Here is a 16,505-nt window from a genome sequence, read left to right as displayed (position 1 = left end):
ATTATAGGGGCTTGTGTGTTATATTGTGCTATATGTATTATAGGGGCTTGTGTGTTATATCTGTATTATAGAATGCTATATTATATGTATTATAAGGGCTTGTACTGTACTTATATGAATTATAGGGGCTTGTACTGTACTTATATGTATTATAGGGGCTTGTATTATGTGTATTATAGGGGCTTGTGTTATATGTATTATAGGGGCTTGTGTGTTATATCTGTATTATAGGGGCTTGTGCTATATTATATGTATTATAAGGGCTTGTACTGTACTTATATGTATTATAGGGGCTTGTGTGTTATATCTGTATTATAGAACCTTGTGCTATATTATATGTATTATAAGGGCTTGAACTGTACTTATATGTATTATAGGGGCTTGTACTGTACTTATATGAATTATAGGGGCTTGCACTGTACTTATATGAATTATAGGGGCTTGTACTGTACTTATATGAATTATAGGGGCTTGTACTGTACTTATATGTATTATAGGGGCTTGTGTGTTATATCTGTATTATAAAACCTTGTGCTATATTAAATGTATTATAAGGGCTTGTACTGTACTCATATGTATTATAGGGGCTTGTGCTATATTATATGTATTATAAGGGCTTGTACTGTACTTATATGTATTATAGGGGCTTGTGTGTTATATCTGTATTATAGAACCTTGTGCTATATTATAATGTATTATAGGGGCTTGTACTGTACTTATATGTATTATAGGGGCTTGTATTATATGCATTATAGGGGCTTTTGCTATACTTGGGTGTTATAGGGGCTTGTGCCACACTTATATGTATTATAGGCGCTTGTGTTATACTTGTATGTATTATAGTGGCTTGTATTATATGTATTATAGGAGCTTGTGCTATAGTTATATGTATTATAGTGGCTTGTGTTATATGTATTATAGGAGCTTGTGCTATACTTGTATGTATTATAGTGGCTTGTGTTATATGTATTATAGGAGCTTGTGCTATACTTGTATGTATTATAGTGGCTTGTGTTATATGTATTATAGGAGCTTGTGCTATACTTGTATGTATTATAGTGGCTTGTGTTATATGTATTATAGGAGCTTGTGCTATAGTTATGTATTATAGGGGTTTATGTTATATCTGCATTACAGAACCTTGTGCTATATTATATGGGGCCTGTGCTATACTTATGTGTTATAAAGGGACTTGTATTATATTTATGTGTATTAAAGGCTTTTGTTATTATACTAAAACTAAAACAAAACAAAAAAATCAAGTCACCCCCCCAATCATTCTGCACGTAATACCCCATAATGACTAAGTTAAAACAGAATTATAGAAATCTAATTTATTAAAAAGGAAAAACTAAAATCTTGCATTAATATAAGTATTCAGACCCTTTACTCAGTTGAAGCATCTTTGGCACTGACCACTGCCAGTCTTGGAGTTGGGGATTTTCCGCCATTCTTTTCTGCTGGTCCTCTCAAATTCTGTGATGTCAGGTTGGATGTGGACCATCCGTATTCAGCCATTTTTAGGTGTTCGATTGGGTTGAAGTCATGGCTTTGACTGGGCCACTTAAGGAAGATTTGTCCCTATGTTGTCTTGTCAGAAGGAGATTTGGCCAAGTCTGATCAAAGCCCAATGAATCAGGTTTCATTAAAGGGTACCTCTCATCAAAAAAAAACTTTTGATATATTATAGATTAATGTATGTAGAATAACTTCACAATTGCATGTTATTAAAAAATATGCTTCTTTCTATTTAATTTTCCACTTTGAAGAAATTACCACTAGGGGTCTCCCTACCAGTCCTGGCAGCAAGCATTTCAGACTCATGCTGGAGTCCTAAACACTACGAGCTGCCAGTCTGCTTTGTTCACAAAGGAGAACACTCAGAGCTGCCAGCCTGCTTTGTTCACAGCCTGTTTGGCTGTGAAAAAAGCAGGCTGGCAGCTCTGAGTGTTTAGGACTCCAGCATGAGTCAGAAATGCTTGCTGACAGGACTGGTAGGGAGACCCCTAGTGGTCATTTCTTCAAAGTGGAAAATTAAATAGAAAGAAGCATATTTTTTAATGAAGCGTATTTTTCATTAACATGCTATTGGAAAGTTATTCAACATTCATTAATCTAAAATATATCAAAAGTTTATTTGATGAGAGGTACCCTTTAAGAATATCTCTACTTTGCTCAATTCCACTTTTCCTCAACCCTGGCCAGTCTCCCTGGCCCAACTGCTAAAATATTGGTGAGTTGAAATTGTAATAATAATAATAATAATTAAAAAAAATGCCATTTACATTGTGGTCAAGCTAACATGTTATTTTCATGCTTTAGGTCAGCTTGATTACAGCAGTACCAAATTTTCTAGTTAGTTTCTGTCACATTTTACTAATTTAAAAAAAATTCTGAACTTTTTAGAATTAATTTTTTTTTATTGCAATTTTCTGACCCCTGTAACTTATTTTATATTTTTCGTATACTGGGCTGTATGAGGGCTAATTTTTTGTGCCATAATCAGTTGTTTGTATCCGTACCATTTTGGTATTGATCTAACTTTTAATTGCTTTTAACTTTTTTTCTCGGATGTTTTTCTGGGATGAAAAATTGCAATTTTGGGGTTTAGTATTTTTCTTACATTTACGTCATTTACGGATATATAATGTTATATTTTAATAGTTCAGACAATTACGCGACAATACCAAATATGTTTATTTATATTATGTTTACATGTTTTTATATAGGAAAAGGGGGTGATTTGAACTTTTTTAATATGAAGGGGTTAATCTATGTCTTTTAAACTTTTATTAAACTTTTTTGACACTTAGAGGACTTCTATGAGGATTCATTAGATTCTTCATACAGATCAATGCAGTTCTATTGAACTCCATTGATCTGTGCGTTCTGTGCTCCATTGATAAAGCCTGGTCCAGCCAGGCTCTATCAATGACAGAGCCACGAACACCAGGGAACAAGAGGTAAGCCCTCCGGCTACCTCTACAGTGCATCACCCCCCCCCACATATGCACACACGATTGCCTTGCGAGGGGGCGATCCGCCCTACTAGCCCACCAGGGAGCATTTACATGCCCCTTTAGACACCGCTGTCAGCTTTGACAGTGGCCATCTTAAGGGTTAATAGCCGACTGCGGTGACCCCCAGCTACTAAAATCAGCTGGGGGCCGCCAGGTATGGAGCGTGCTCGAGTCAGGAGCACGCTCCATACACCATTAGCGCCACCATGCTTTTCGGGGGCCTTCAGATTTGGCCCTGCTTACCCAAAGCAGGGTTAGAGGCCTGAAAAATTCACCTGCCCGGCACGACACCCGGCATGTCCTGGGTGTCGGCCGATAGGATTTCCACATCCCTGAGCTTAAAATTGAGGCCAAAAAGTTAGATCCTGGTTTCATCAGAAAAGAGAATCTTGTTTTTCACAGCATGGGCTTTCATATGTCTTTTACTGTGGAGAGGCTTTTTCAGGCCATTCTACCATAAAGCCCAGTGCTGCAGTGATGATTGACCTTCTGGAAGTTTCTCCTATGTGCCCTCAGGATTCGTGGAGCTCAGCCAGAGTGACCATTGAGTACTTAGTCACCTCTCTTTCTATGACCCTTCTCCCCAATTTCTTAGTTTGGTGGGGCAGCCAGCTCTAGGAAGAGTCGTGGTTGCTTGGAATTTACTTAAATTAAGAATTATGGAGGCTACAGTGATCTTGGGAGTTTCCAGTGCAGCTGTTTTTTTTTTTTAACCCTTCTCCAGATCTGTGCCTACACTCCTGTCTCTGAGCTCTACAGGCAGCTCATTTCTGCTCATGCCTTGGTTTCAAGGTGCAGAGACATCTCAGAGATGATCAAGTGGGAGGAGCCAGAGCTAAGTTTCAGGTCTTAAAGCAAAGGGTCTGAATACTTATGTCCATGTGAAATTTTAGTTTTTCATTTTTAATAAATTTGCAAAACTTAACAATATTCTGTATTCACATTCTCATTATGATTCATTGAGCACAAAGTAATGGGGGGGACATATATTTTTTTATTTTAGCACACGACCAAGTAAGGAAAGGGTCTGAAGACTTTCCAAATGCATTGTATATGAATTATAGTGGATTGTGCTATACTTATATGTATTATAGGGGCTTGTATTGTACTTATATGTACTTTATGGGCTTGTGCTAGGGATGTCCCAATACCGATTCTGGTATCGGTATCGGGGCCGATACTAGCCATTTGCATGGTATCGGGGACTCGTTTAATATCCCCGATACCATGCCCGATACCTGGTGCCGCTCTGCTGCCCCGTTCTTCCATCCTCCCGTCCGAATCATAGTGTTCCATGGAGGAGCATGTGACACACACGTCACTCCGCCTCCTCCCCTGCGCCCAGCGTAACGCTACGCAGGAAGCAGAGTGATGTGTATGTCACATGCTCCTCCATAGGACGACACGATGCGGACCGGAGGACAGGAGAACGGGACAGCAGAGCGGCAGCACCAGCACCCGACCTAAGGAGGTGAGCTGCCTGCAAGGAGGGGGCAGCTACTAATGTCTAAGCGGGGGGGGGGGGGGGCCTGCTGCTGTCTAAACAAGGGGGGGCCCTTCTGCTGTCTAAAGGGGGGGCCTGCTGCTGTCTAAAGGGGGGTGGCCCTGCTGCTGTCTAAAGGGGGGCCCTGCTGCTGTCTAAAGAGGGGGCCCTGCTGCTGTCTAAGGGGGGGTCCTGCTGCTGTCTAATAGGGGGGGGTGCCTGCTGATGTCTAAAGGGGGCCCTGCTGCTGTCTAAAGGGGGGGGGCCTGCTGCTGTCTAAAGGGGGGGGCCCTGCTGCTGTCTAATAGGGGGGGTGCCTGCTGCTGTCTAAAGGGGGGGCTTCTGCTGTCTAAAGGGGGGGGCCCTGCTGCTGTCTAAAGTAGGGCCCTGCTGCTGTCTAAAGGGGGGCCCTGCTGCTGTCTAAAGGGGGGGGGGGCTGCTGCTGTCTAAAGGGGGGGCCCTGCTGCTGTCTAAACGGGGGCCCTGCTGCTGTCTAAGGAGGGGCCCTGCTGCTGTCTAAAGGGGGGGGCCCTGCTGCTGTCTAAACGAGGGGGGGGCTGCTGTCTAAAGGGGGGGCCTGCTGCTGTCTAAAGGGGGGGCCCTGCTGCTGTCTAAAGGCAGGGGCTGCTGTTTAAATGGGGGCCCACTGTTTAAAAGGGGGCTGTGGTCTACAGGGGGCTGCTACTTATGTCTACAGGGGGGGGGGCAGCTGTCTACAGGGGGGGCTGCTACTAATGACTGCCAGGGGGCTGCTGCTAATGTCTGCAGGGGGATACTACCTACTATTAAAGACAATCTTACAGCAGAGTCACCTGCACTAACTTGAATTTATATCTAGATGGTGCAGGTGACCCGGTTTCTACCGCTGCTCACCAGGTGTACATCGGTTTCACCGCCAATGCAAATTCCCTGTTCTGCCCAATGGAGAAGAGAGAAATCTTGGCTCATACTACAGCAGCCGCCTTCATTGCGCACAACAAGGACCCACATATCATACGGTAAACAGCGCCAGAAACCGGGTCACCCTGGTTTCAGATTCCCTTTAAAATATAAGTACTCGTACTTGGTATCGGCGAGTAGTAGAATTAAAGTATCGGTACTCGTACTCGGTCTTAAACAAAATGGTATCGGGACATCCCTAGCTTATGCTATACTTATATGTACTATAGGGGCTTGGGCTATACGTATATGTATTATAGTGGATTGTGCTATAGTTATATATATCAATGGGGCTTGTATTATACTTATATGTGCTTGAGGGGCTTATATTTATATTTAGTATAGAGACATGCGCTGTAATTCTTTGTGTTATAGGAGTTTGTACTATACCATTGTGTATTTTGGGGAGTTTGTACTATACTCATGTACTCGAGGGGATTGGTGGCCCTGCAGCTGTTTTATCACTATGTGTCAATGTGCAGAGAATGATGCTGCAGAACGTTCAATAATACAATGTATGGAGAGCCATACTGTCACCAGCATACAGCACAAATTAATAGGATCTGATAGTTTCTTTCTACCATTTGCAGTGCTTTGAAGGTTGTAATGGGGTTTCTTATTGCAGATTACATATACAGGTGTGTATACTGCACTACATTAATATATCCATTTTTGCGTAAGTGTTTTGCCTTCCTAAGAATATATCATATGTACATGGTATCCCATCACATTGAATGAGTGTATACTCGCACACAGTAAATATATAATGGTATTGGTCTACAGTAGCATACTGAGCTCCGTGAGGCCTTACATATCTACCATAAAGTTTGTATTCTTCATGTTCCCCATGTTTTATTGCCAGTTGTGACTATTTCCAGTTTTATCTGGTTATCTGTCATTTAGCTACTTCCCGTTCTTGTGCAGTTCAGAATCTTAATGGGTGACAACCCTGTAGCGATATGATTTGCAAATGTATAGATTTAAAGGGCAGGTTCACTTTACCATATGAGAAGATATCATCCAGAGGAGCTGGGACCCCCAGTGTTTTACTAGTACAGTATAAGGGTGTGCACGTGCTCCCCCAAGTACCATGCACTGATGACTTTGCTTCGTAAATAATGAAAGGGACTGGACACTGGGCGTGATATCACTTTGGCGTATCTCCTTAAACTTGGCAACCACAGCTGCCGGAGCGGCTGCCAGCTACAGTTAAGTTAGGCCATCAGCTGTCTCCTCTATAAGCAGGTATTTTGTATTGGTGGGACATACCGTACGGATGTAATGTTCTTTGTAGATAGGTATAAGTAATAAATACTGCTCCCCTACAGCTATGGTTGTCCGCATCAGTGCTTATTGGCACGTTTAGGGCTGACATGCCATAGTAAGAATCAACAGGTCTGATACTGTAAGACTAGCTACACAGTGACTTGTGGCCATGTGAGATAAGATGACAGTGTTTTGCACACAACTAATCATAGTGAATGTGATCGGTCCGGTTTGGGTTTCTGTCAGCAATTGTGTTGTGGTAACTTACCATTCTCAAAACAATGGAGCATCAGTGCTGCAGCTTCATTACATTACAAAAAAAGCTCTAAAAATGCACAGTTTCCACTCCAATTGACTTCAGTGAGAATTGCTCAAAAAGCATAAAAATCAGCGCTGAAAAAAGGAGCGAGATCTTACTTTTCAGAGCAGATCCACTTGAAAGCGCTCATTGAAGTCAATGGAAAATATGAAATCAACACCCAAAAAGCCATATGAAAAACCACTTCAAAAGAAGCACTGATATCAGAGGTGGTTTTAAAGCAGTTTTTCAGGATCTCTTTCATACTTACAGTAACTGCATTGAAAATGCTACTTTTCAATGCTGCTTGTGTTTTTATTATTACCTAGTATTTAAATATCTTATATAAACCCTGTCTTAATTTGGGCAGTGCCAACAGCTGTGGTTTATTTTTCTTGAAAAAAAAAAAGTTGACACCTTCCAAACACGTGTGGTTCATTCATTATAAGGGCAGGGTCACATGGGGCACATTCCCAAAGTATTTGACACTTCTAATGTGCCAACAGCAGTCACAGAGGGACTGCAGAGCGAACTGCTGGTTGCAGCCAGGTAGCTCTATGTGTCTGCTCGTAGTGGCAGATTTTCCGCTGTTGAAATTCACCTCAATGAGCAGACACACATAGCTACCGTATATACTCGAGTATAAGCCGACCCGAGTATAAGCCGAGGCCCCTAATTTCAACCCAAAATCCCAGGAAAAGTTATTGACTCGAGTATAAGCCTAGGGTGGGAAATACATCATCTCCCCTGTCATCATCCAGACCCCCGTCATTAACATCCTCATCATCATCACCACCTGTCATCATCCAGACCCTCATCATCATCACCTGTCATCATCCCCTTGTCATCATCCCACACCCCCCCCTTCATCATCCCCTTTGTCATCATCCCCACCCCCTTCATCATCCCCTTGTAATCATCCCACACACCCCCACTTCATCATCATCCCCACCCCCCTTCATCATCCTCTTGTCATCATCTCACACCCCCCCTTCATCATCCTCTTATCATCCGCCCTCAGTGGTCTTCAACCTGCGGACCTCCAGAGGTTTCAAAACTACAACTCCCCAAAACTACAACTCCCAGAAAGCCGGGCAGCCATCGGCTGTCCGGGCTTGCTGGGAGTTGTAGTTTTAAAACCTCCGGAGGTCCGCAGGTTGAAGACCACTGAGGGCGGATGATAAGAGGATGATAAGAGCACTACGGCCTTCGACATCATCCAGCCCCCTCTCACCCCCCTTTAGTTCTGTACAGTACTCGCCTCCGCTTGGCGCTGGTCCGGTGCTGCAGGACTGTCCGGTGAGGAGGTCGTCCGGTGGGATAGTGGTTCCGGGCTGCTATCTTCACCGGGGGCGCCTCTTCTCCGCGCTTCGGGCCCAGAATAGAGGCGTTGCCTTGACGATGACGCAGAAGTACGTTGGTAATGAACGTACCTCTGCGTCGTTGTCAAGGCAACGTGACTATTCTGGGGCCGGGCCCGAAGCGCTTAGAAGAGGCCTCCCCGGTGAAGATAGCAGCCCGGAACCACTATCCCACCGGACGACCTCCTCACCGGACAGTCCTGCAGCACCGGACCAGCGCCGAGCGGAGGTGAGTACTATACAGAACTAAAGGGGGTGAGAGGGGGCTCCCTCTGCAGTCCCTCTGTGACTGCTCTTGGCGCATCTGCAGCGTGAAATTTGCTGCAGATGCGCCCCTTGTGACCTGCCCTAACAATGCTTTCAAGAACTACGTGTAAACACTGCACCAAACACCTGTGGATGACTGCAGAGATACACCGTTAGGATGGGTCATACAATTTCCTATAAAAATTTGTAAATGTTGCAAAATGAAACGCAGTGACAAGGCAACCTGACTGGTTCCACCCAAATTAAGCTCTGTTAAAGTTTCCCTTGCAGAATGCAGATGGCTATATCCTTGTGTTGAGAAAAGGCTTCTGCAGATGAGGTGAGAATTTTGCCCATCCCAGGAAGCCAATGTGCCTGTCTTTTATGGAATTTTGGAGGGATGTTTAGAAGGGTTTACCCCCAAAAGTTAGCACCTATAATCAGAATTACCTAGCTAAATGGTTGGGGTTTGACTGCTGGGACCTTCACCAATCACGATCAGTGCGGTCAAATGTGAGTGAGTGGAGTGACAACACACATTCTCTGCCATTGCTCTATTCGTTTTTCATGAGACCTTGGAAAGGTGAGTAGATCAAGGCAGAGCATTTTAGTCCTGCTCCATTAACAGAGACATTGGACCTCAGTTTTCATGATTGGAGAAGATCCAAGTGATCAGTCCCCCATTCATCAGTTAGTTATTCAATATCCTGTCGATAATATTACATTTTGGAGTTAAAAGTCAGTCAGTATCTGAGTGTTGAGAACCTTCCCCCCACTGATCTCTCTAGATATAGCTGGGGGAAGCACTTAAAGGGGTTGTGCGGAGTTCGGAGCTCCGCTCACAGTGTCCAGAAGTTCATTACTCCGAACGCTGTGTGCGGGCTTCCGTGTTCGCGGCAGCCGGGCAGACGCTGTGAGCGGAGCTCCGAAGCTCCGAACTGCAGGGCAGCGCACAACCCCTTTAAGTAAGCCCTTCACTCCATGGCTCCCTGTGGTCTACATCTTGCTGTATGAGACAACCCGCACAGACTTATAATAGAGCTTGTCTTGTGCAGTGAGAAGGAGATCGCAGGGAGCCAGGGAGTAAAGTCTGTACCGGTCCCTGTAACATGTCAAAAGTTTTTTCTTTTATAAAGATGGACATTTGAGGGAAGTCCTATTTTTTGGCTACTGAAAAATAAAACTCGTGCTGGCTTCTGGTTTGCTCTAAGGCTGCTTTCACACTATAAAATTCATCCGTTTTAAAGATCCGTTTGATGTTCCGTTATGAAAACCCTGAAAATTGGCTGTTAAACCATTACAAAATCCCATACGGCCGTTCGAAAATCCTATTATTGTCTATGGGATTTTTACGTTATCCGTTTTAACCCGTTATAGCCCGTTATTAATAACAGACATTATTTTATGACGTACATAGTAACGGGAGAAATAGTGCATGCATTTTTTCTTCCGTTCATTCTCCCGTCACAAAATAAAGTTTTTCAGGGTATTCATAACGGAACATCAAATGGATCTTTAAAACAATTGAATTTTATAGTGTGAAAGCAGCCTAAGGCTACTGTAAATTGTGCACCCTAAAAAAAAAGCTTGTTGTGGTTATAATATTTATGGTCTGATTGATGTGGAAAAACCAACAGGACATTGCAGATCCTTCACTGAGTAGGGGACGGTAAGTTACCTCCAGAACACCTCTGAAGCTAGGATTCCACTGAGGTTTTTTCCCACCAGCAAAAATGCCAGGAAAACTGCCACTGATTTTTCCTGCGTTTTGGCAGCTTTTCAGGCGTTTTTCCTGGTGTGTGGAAACAGCCAGTTTTGTCCCCTGTGGCAGTTTCCTCACTGTCTTCAGGTACCACTCTGTGGGTCGGATGCTGAGCGTCCGGTCCACAGAGTGTAAGGAGATGAGGAGTGATGTACGGCATCACTACTCACCTCCCCCGGTCGTATAGTATACAGCTGTGCATAGTTTACCTGTGTATACTATACAGGGGACGGGAATCTTGTCACTATACTGACAGGACTCCCTGCTCCTATAGCCCTTTTGGGCAGTATACACTATATACAGCTATCTATAGATAGCTGTATATAGTGTATACAGAAGCTGACGTCCGCTTACCTTCCTCGCTTCCTGTCCCTGCCGGGTCTGTGTTGCTCAGCCCCCAAGTGATGACGTCATTAGAGGCGGAGCTACAGACGTGAGCTAGGCTGGTAAGTCTGAGGCTCTGTTCACATTGTCCGTTTTGTATAATGTGAACAGACCCTTCTGGCAGTGTCCTCCCAGACAGGGAGAACCCAGCTGTTGCTAAACTACAACTCCCAGCCTTTGGCTGTCTGGGCATGCTAGGAGTTGTAGTTTTGCACCAATTGGAGGCTCCTTGTTTGGGAAGACATTGCATTATGGGCGCTTTCCCCAGCGGAGAGTGAAAAAAATGTCCTAACCAATTTTTTTGTTAGTTTTTTTTTTCTTCTCGTTTCAGATCCATTTATGCAGAGGTTTACAGAGGATTTGATGGATTACGGCGGATGAACTGGATTTTTTTCTCTTTTAATAAAATGGTTAACAAGGTCTGTGGGGGAGTGTTTTTTAAAATAAAATAATTTTTCCAATGTGTTGTGTTTTTTTTAAATAGAATTTTCAGGCTTAGTAGTGGAAGCCGTCTTATTGATGGAATCCATTACTAAGCCGGGGCTAAGCGTTAGCCCCAAAAACAACTAGCGCTAACCCCCAATTATTACCCCGGTACCCGCAGCCACAGGGGTACTGGGAAGAGCCGGTACCAACAAGCCTGGAGTGTCAAAAATGGCGCTCCTTAGCCTAGGCAGTAACAGGCTGGCATTATTTAGGCTGGGGAGGGCCAGTAACAATAGTCCTCGCCCTCCCTCGTAACGTTAGGCTGTTGCTGATTGGTTGGTATTGTGCTGAGAATGAAAATATAGGGAACCTGTATTTATAATAAAAAAAAAAACACATAGCGTTCCCTGTATTTTTAATTCACAGCCAGATACCAACCAAACAGCAACAGCCTGATGTTACCAGGGTGGGCGAGGACCATTGTTAATGGCTCTCCCCAGCCAAAATAACGCCAGCCTGTTACCGCCTAGGCTCCTCCCGGCACCCCTGTGGCGGTGGGTACCGGGGCAATAATTGGGGGTTAGCGCTAGCTGTTTTTGGGGCTAACTCTAAGCCCCAGCTTAGTAATGGATTCCATCAATAAGACAGTCTTCCACTACTGAGCCTGAAAATTCAATAAAAAAAAAACAACACATTGGAAAAATTGTTTTATTTTAAAAAACACTCCCCCACAGCCCTCGTTAGCCATTTTTTTAAAAGGAAAAAAATCCAGTTCATCCGCCGTTATCCATCAAATCCGATGTAATCCTCTGCATACTCGGATCTGAAATGATAAGAAAAAAACCCACAAAAAATGGGTTATGACATTTTTGGCGCTCTCCGCTGAGGATAATGCAATGCTTCCCAAACAGGGAGCCTCCAATTCGTGCAAAACTACAACTCCCAGAATGCCCAGACAACCTTTGTCTGCCTCGGCATGCTGGGAGTTGTAGTTTAGCAACAGCTGGAGTCTCCCAGTCTGGGAAGACACTGGCAGAAGGGTCTGTTCACATTATACAAACCAGACAATGTGAACAGAGCCTTAGACTCCCGTCTGTGAACCAGCCTAGCTCCCATCTGTAGCTCCGCCCACTAATGACATCATCACTAGGGGACGGGGGTACACGGACCCAGCCGGGACTGGAGGGAGGTAAGGGGACTTCTTCATCTTCTGTATACATTATATACAGCTATCTATAAATAGCTGTATATATTGTATACTGCCCAAAGGGGTTAACCTACACTGTCCAGCAGTGTAAGTTAACTCTTTCCTTGCTAGGCTGGCATAGCGCACAGCTCAGCAAGGGGTTAAGAGAGCCAGCAATGTGTATACTGTATATACATTGCAGGCTCATTGTAAGTTCTTGCTGAGCAGTAGATAAATTATGTATACATATATATGCATCAGCTCTGTACCCGTGAGCACAGCTGAGTCACGAAATTCACATCAGGAGGATTGCAGCAGGTGTTAGGAGTTATACCCGCTGTGAACTTTCCTTAACTGCAGATACTACTACTCCCAACATGGAGCTAATTCTGCTCCATGCTGGGAGCTGTAGTACCTGCATTAATAGACAGATCGCAGCGAGTGTCACTCCTGACACCTGTTGCCATCTGTCTATTAATGCAGGTACTACAGCTCCCAGCATTGAGCAGAGTGTGCTCCATGTTTGGAGCAGTAGTTCCTGCAGTTAAGGAAAGATCACAGCGGATGACACTCCTGACACCCGCTGTGATCCTCCTGTATAATGTATAGATGCGGGCGGCCGCTCTTCTATGGTCCCCTGCACTGATGTATATATACACCTACTCATATTTCCTATAGAGAGTTGTAATTGCCTGGAACCATCTGGCCGGCCGCATCTATACATATATATATATATATATATATATATATATATATACACAGAAGGATCGAAACGGACCCGGGGCAATCTGTCAATTAGTACAGGTACTGCCACTGCCATCATAACAGTGTGTTCCATGCTGGGAGTAGTAGTACTACCTAAAAAATGTTTTTTAAAAAAAAGTGAAAAGCACTACATTTTTATTATTGTCGGCTATATTTTTAGTGTCCTGCCCGTCCACATAAATTGATCCCTGTTTAAAAATTTATAAAAAGGTTGTTATAAAAAAGATACATTTTGTTAAATACAATTTTTTCCATCATTACTGTATCTTTTTTATTATTTTTTTTTATGGTACCCTACGAAATTTTATTAAAAAAAAAGCATCGCCATCACTTTTTTGGATCGCTAAAGTCCAAAAAAGAATAAAAACGCCAAAGTTAAAACCCACATGGCGTTTTTCTTGGCGTTTTTGCTCTCCCATAGATTTCTGTGCAAAAAACGCCAAACTAAGTTTTGTAGGGCGTTTTGAAAAACCAGCCTCTGAGCCCAAAATAGCTGAAAAACGCCAAAAGGATAAAAAAAACAAAAAAAAAAAACACCAAACTGAAAAACGCCAAGTGGATCTGGCATTTTGCTGTTTATTATTGACTTGCAGCTAACATCTTGACGCAGTGTTTTTTCGCAGAAAAAATGCTGTGTGGCAAAATGGGAATTTTTTTTACGGTGTTTTTGCAGTGGAATTCCAGCCTGATGGTAGCTTATCTCCATGGAGAACAGAAGGAGCTAACATTGAAATTTAACATTCCTAATGCTTCTTTTCTCCAACATTATTTGTTGGGAAAGTGTTAGGAAGCCCCATACATATAAGGGTGCATTCACACCACGCTTTTGCAATTTGGCTGAATATGCCGGATATGGTGGGAGGATTTCAAAACTGGCAGCTGCCGTATTCCCGCTCATTTTTGAACAGAATCAGTTTAATTGCAGGACTAAAACGATTTTCAGTCTGGCAACGAAACTGGATACGGTCCAAAAATGAGCCGACTGGAGTCACTATCTGACTGTCTGTCGTATTCAAATGAATAGGACGCAACAAGTGTCCTGCAGGGATACAACAGCGACTTTTTTTTAACCCCTTAAGGACGCAGGACGTAAATGTACGTCCTGGTGAGGTGGTACTTAACGCACCAGGACGTACATTTACGTCCTAAGCATAACCGCGGGCATCGGAGCGATGCCCGTGTCATGCGCGGCTGATCCCGGCTGCTGATCGCAGCCAGGGACCCGCCGGCAATGGCCGACGCCCGCGATCTCGCGGGCGTCCGCCATTAACCCCTCAGGTGCCGGGATCAATACAGATCCCGGCATCTGCGGGAGTTCGCGATTTAAATGAACGATCGGATCGCCCGCAGCGCTGCTGCGGGGATCCGATCATTCATAACGCCGCACGGAGGTCCCCTCTCCTTCCTCCGTGCGGCTCCCGGCGTCTCCTGCTCTGGTCTGTGATCGAGCAGACCAGAGCAGGAGATGACCGATAATACTGATCTGTTCTATGTCCTATACATAGAACAGATCAGTATTAGCAATCATGGTATTGCTATGAATAGTCCCCTATGGGGACTATTCAAGTGTAAAAAAAAATGTTAAAAAATGTAAAAGTAAAAGTAAAAAAAAAGTGAAATATCCCCTCCCCCAATAAAAAAGTAAAACGTCCGTTTTTTCCTATTTTACCCCCAAAAAGCGTAAAAAACATTTTTTATTGACATATTTGGTATCGCCACGTGCGTAAATGTCCGAACTATTAAAATAAAATGTTAATGATCCCGTGCGGTGAACGGCATGAACGAAAAAAAATAAAAAAAGTCCAAAATTCCTACTTTTTTAATACATTTTATTAAAATTTTTTTTATAAAAAGTGTATTAAAAGTTTTTTATATGCAAATGTGGTATCAAAAAAAAGTACAGATCATGGCGCAAAAAATGAGCCCTCATACCGCCACTTATACGGAAAAATAAAAAAGTTAGAGGTCATCAAAATAAAGGGATTATAAACGTACTAATTTGGTTAAAAAGTTTGTGATTTTTTTTAAGCGCAACAATAATATAAAAGTATATAATAATGGGTATCATTTTAATCGTATTGACCCTAAGAATAAAGAACACACGTCATTTTTACCATAAATTGTACGGCGTGAAAACAAAACCTTCCAAAATTAGCAAAATTGCGTTTTTCGTTTTAATTTCCCCACAAAAATAGTGTTTTTTGGTTGCGCCATACATTTTATGATATAATGAGTGATGTCATTACAAAGGACAACTGGTCCCGCAAAAAACAAGCCCTCATACTAGTCTGTGGATGAAAATATAAAAGAGTTATGATTTTTAGAAGGCGAGGAGGAAAAAATGAAAACGTAAAAATTAAAGGCCAAAGGCCAAAATGGGCTGAGTCCTTAAGGGGTTAAAGGAGAATTGTGGCGCAACACTATTAACTTCCCCTGTGCCTAGTCTGCAAAAACTAAAAAAAACTAACTTTAACTCACCTTCCTACCTTGCCCCGTTGCACCGATATCAGCACAACGGGGGAATGTAGGATGGTGAGTTAAAGTTTGTTTTTTTTGTTTTTGCAGCCCGGGCACAGGGGTAGTTAATAGTGTTGTGCCGCAGTTCTGCTTTAAAATCTAAACAGAATTTACTGTCGTTTCTCATATAAATAGGGTTTTTTCTTTATTTTCCATTCACAAACTCTCTGCACAAAATGACTTCAAATAGTTTTTATTTTATAACAGCAAATTTTGCTTTAGGAACCTGTGAGTTTACATGTAGCGGTTATAAACTTGTGTCAGAAATTTACAGATTTTCTTGAAATGTGGTCCATATGAATGTGGCTTTATCACATAAGAAGCAGCATAAGTTAAAGGGGTATTCCAGTAAAAAACATTTTTTTTTCATGTCAATTGGCTATATAAAATCTTAACCCTTCCAGTACTTATCAGCTGCTGAAGTTGAGTTCTTATCTGTCTGACAACAGTGCTCTCTGCTGACACTTCTGTCTGTCTCAGGAACTGACCAGAGCAGGAGAGGTTTTCTATGGTGATTTGCATGGTGCGATCAGCCTATGTGTAAGCTAATGCTGAAAGATAAAGAAAACTGTGTCCCATCATTTTTACATTTGACACTTCATGTAATAAAAAAATTCACACTGCAGAGAAGAATCTCATCAGTAGGCATAGATCTGAAATCATCCTGCTATCTAGGCTCTTCCCAAAGAGAGAGATGAAGGGAAATTATTGTCTGTGATTAGGGATCGACTGATATCGTTTTTTTAGGGCCGATACCGATAATCGGTGGAGGTTAGGGCCGATAGCCGATAACTTATTCCGATATTCCGGTATAAGTTATCGGCTATTTATCCCCCCGCGACACCACTGCAG

General features: G+C 43.0%; 1 protein-coding gene across 2 annotated transcripts in view; it reads left to right on the top strand.

Moving 5' to 3' along the window:
• Nucleotides 1-16,505, top strand: part of MACIR (macrophage immunometabolism regulator) — a 31,244-nt gene that overhangs the window by 1,396 nt on the left and 13,343 nt on the right. Inside the window, exon 1 of one of the 2 annotated variants that reach the window (XM_056537513.1) lies at nt 5,849-6,080. The exons of the other annotated variant lie outside the window; for it this stretch is intronic. The gene's annotated coding sequence lies outside the window, so the exon portion shown is untranslated. Of the gene's footprint in view, nt 1-5,848; nt 6,081-16,505 lie in introns of those variants that run through there. 2 annotated transcript variants of the gene reach the window in all.

This window comes from Hyla sarda, chromosome 1 (genome assembly GCF_029499605.1).
Source record: "Hyla sarda isolate aHylSar1 chromosome 1, aHylSar1.hap1, whole genome shotgun sequence".
NCBI classification, from domain to species: domain Eukaryota; kingdom Metazoa; phylum Chordata; class Amphibia; order Anura; family Hylidae; genus Hyla; species Hyla sarda.
The sequence above is the reverse complement of the archived record's forward strand: the minus strand, read 5'-3'. Positions and strand labels throughout refer to the sequence as shown.